Raw genomic sequence first — 3,594 nt, 5'->3', positions numbered from 1 at the left:
GGCAGGCTGTTCCACTGGTTAATTGTCCTCACTGCCAGGAACTTTCTCCTTAATTCCAGGTTGCTTCTCTCTTTGATCAGTTTCCAACCATTGTTTCTCCTCCTTCCCTCTGGTGCTTTGGAGAATAATTTGACCCTCTCTTCTTCTTTGGGGCAGGCCCTCAGATACTGGAACTCTGCTATCCTGTCTCCCCTATTTCTTCTTTTCCTTAGACTAGCCAGACCCCAGTCCCGCAGCCGTTCTTCGCATGTTTTAGTCTCCAGGCCTTGGATCATCTTAGCTATTCAAGGCAGGAGTCTTTATAAAATCCCGGAGAAATGGCTGTCCAATCTTTTCTTAAAAATTTCAAGGGAGAATCTGACTTTTTTTTAAAAAAAAAAATCTTACTAGCAAGAAACCGAAGAGTCATTTGTCTGAAATGGTAGAGGGTCTCCTGGTTGAGCAAGGGGTTGGACTAGAAGACCTCCAAGGTCCCTTCCAGCTCTGTTCTGATTGATTGATTGATTGATTGATTGATTGATTGATTGAAGTAGCAAATTCCTGAAGAAAAAAAACAGCACAAAGACGCTTCACACAAGCGAACAGCATGAAAAGGAACATTTTTGGCGATGTTAGTAGGAAAAGGTAAGTTAACGAAGTGGTAAGATATTGGCAGGGGATGGAAGAGAGAAGAATTTGGCTCACGTAGGAAGTCCTCGGCTTACGACTCTCATTAGGAGCAGAATTTTAGTTGCTAAGCAGGGACAGTTGCTGAAGAGAGTTGCTTTAATGAGTCTTGGCTGATTTTACAACCTTTTTTGGCCACGGTTGTTAAGCAAATCACTCTGGTCGTTAAGTGAATCACATGGTCATTAAGTGCATCCAGCTTCTCCCCCCCCTTGTCGGAAACCCACTGTGAAGGCCACAAATGGTGCTCCCATGACCCTGGGATGCTGCAATCGTCATAAATACAGGTAGTCCTCATTTAGCGACCGTTTGAAGTTACGACGACACTGAAAAAAAGTGACTTATGACCGTTTTTCACACTTATGACCGTTGCAGCATCCCCACGGTCAGGTGATCAAAATTCAGACCCTTGGCAACTGACTCGTATTTATGACGGTCGCAGCATCCCCGGGGGGATCACATGATCCCCTTTTGCAATCTTTCAACAAGCAGTGGGAGGAAGCTGGATTCGCTTTATGACCGTGTTCCTAGCTTCACAACTGTGGCGATTCACTTAACAACAGCGTCAAGAAAGGTCGTAACGTGGGGCAAAACTCCCTTAACAAATGTCTTTCTTAACGACTGAAATTTAGGGCTCAGTTGTGCTCGTAAGTCGAGGACTACCTGTGCACGCCGGTGGCCAAGGATTTTGATCCTGTGACGTTGGGGGAAATGCTGTGATGGTCGTAAGTGTGAGAACGTCTTCAGCCACCTTTTCCGCTGTAACTGTGAACGGTCGCTAAACGAACAGTCATAAGTGGAGGACATTTCTGTATTGTGCTTTAGTCCTCTCCTGGGACCGCGTGGCTCATGGGTTTAGGACAGTGGTTCTCAACCTTTTTAATGCCGCGACCCCCAACCGGTCGTAAGTCGAGGACTACTCAACCGGTCGTAAGTCGAGGACTACTCAACTGGTGCAGCACCGTTTGCAGAATGGGACTTTTGGCGGGCTCAGCAGGGCAGAGACAGCCTGGACAATTCCTATGGGCTTTGGAAAGCCAATAGAATGAGACTCTATTCAAGAGAGTCTATTCTATTGGCTTTCGAAAGCCAATAGAATAAAAGGGAGTAGCACAGCTAAGGAAAAGGGGGGAAAAATGGCGGACTGCATTGTTTGGAGACCCCCGTGAAATGGTCGTTCGACCCCAAATGGGGTCCCAACCCACAGGTTGAGAACCGCTGGTTTAGGAAGTTGGTTGTTACTTTGCAGCCAAGTGAGAGGGGAATCACACCTAATTTTGCAACCTTGGCTGTTAAGTGAATCGTGCAGTTGTTAAGTGAATCTGGCTTCTCCCATTGGCTTGGCTAGTCGGAAGCTGCCTGGGAAGGTCACAAATGGTAATCACGTCTCACACACACACACACACACACACACACACACACACACTGAGATGCTGCAACCGTCGTAAATCCAGGCCAGCATCCAAAGCTTGATCACGTGACTAGTGAGGAAGTTGCAACGGTCGTAAGTGCGACGACCAGCCTTAAGCCATTTTTTTCCACTGCAGTCTTAACTCTGAATGGCTAAACGAGTCGTGGTAAGTCACGAACTAGCTGTATTAAGATCAGAGTGGCTGCATCCTGGTTAAGGCTTACGTACAGGGGGGTGGACTTTTAGGATGTTGGTTTTTAATTTGCAGCCGAGTGTTTTCAATGAGCTTGCATGCCCCTCTCGGCCCTTAGGAGTGCGACAGGTTCAACAAGTCAGCGGATAAATAAAAATAAAGAAGGGCGGCCCATCTCCCACACAGACACATAGACACACAACCCTCCCAGCTGACCCAGAACCCCCCAGGCAGCCTCCGATCTGCGCAATTAACGCCCTTTTTAATCATATTTTAATCTGTGTAGTTTTAACCTTTTCACTGGTTTGTCCTTATGTGATAACCTGCAAGCCGCCCACTTGTAGTGGGGATGGGGGCATGAAAAAAATAATACTCAACCCAGGTGATCCTCCACTTACAACAGTTCGTTTTAGTGACCATTCCAAGTGGCCACAGCAAAAAGGAAAAAAAAAAGGCGAATTGGGACCCTTTTTTCACACTTAGGACCGTCACAGCATCCGGTCGTGGGATCATCGCGGTCACGTCATCGAAATCCGGACGTTTGGCAACTGGCTCATAGTTACGACGGCTCCAGCATCCCCTGGGGTGATGCAATCCCCTTTTGCAACCTGACCAGTAAAGTCAAAGGGGGGGGGGGAGCCAGATTCACTTAACAGCTGATCCACTTAATGACAGTAGCAAAACCAAAAGAGCCGAGGTGGCGCAGCAGTTAGAGTGCAGTACTGCAGGCCACTTTAGCTGACTGTGTTCAGCAGGTCAGCGGTTCAAATCTCACCGGCTCAAGGTTGACTCAGCCTTCCATCCTTCCGGGGTAGGTAAAATGAGGACCCAGATTGTTGGGGGCAATGTAAATATATATATACATTGCTTACTGGTGTACACCGCTTAGAGAGTGCTTGCACTTAAAGCGGTATATAAGTCTCATAAATAAAAATAAATGGGGTAAAATTCACTGAGCGGCTGTCTCACTTAGCGACATAAATGTTGGGCTCAGCTGGTGGTCGTAAGCTGGGGGACTTGCCTGCAAATCATTCATAAATACCTGGATTTATTAATTGGTAAATTAATTATTAATCATAAATGGTCGCTCGTTAATAAACGCATGAATAAATAATGGGTTTTGCCTGAAGCCGAACGTCGCTCAAGAGGTGCCTCCTGAACCCATTTCGACATGCGATTACATCCACTCTCGCCCGAAGCTGCCGCTCTACCTGCGCAGGTGATATATACCTACCTGTGGCCAGGTACAGGGGACAGGCTGCCTTGCCAAAGGGAGGCGCCAGCCTGAAACGTCCTGCAAATTCGACAAGTGTCAACCTGAGAT

This window comes from Crotalus tigris, unplaced genomic scaffold, assembly GCF_016545835.1.
Source record: "Crotalus tigris isolate CLP2741 ecotype Arizona unplaced genomic scaffold, ASM1654583v1 scf7180000020968.1038771, whole genome shotgun sequence".
NCBI classification, from domain to species: Eukaryota; Metazoa; Chordata; class Lepidosauria; order Squamata; family Viperidae; genus Crotalus; species Crotalus tigris.
This window is presented reverse-complemented; position numbering follows the sequence as displayed.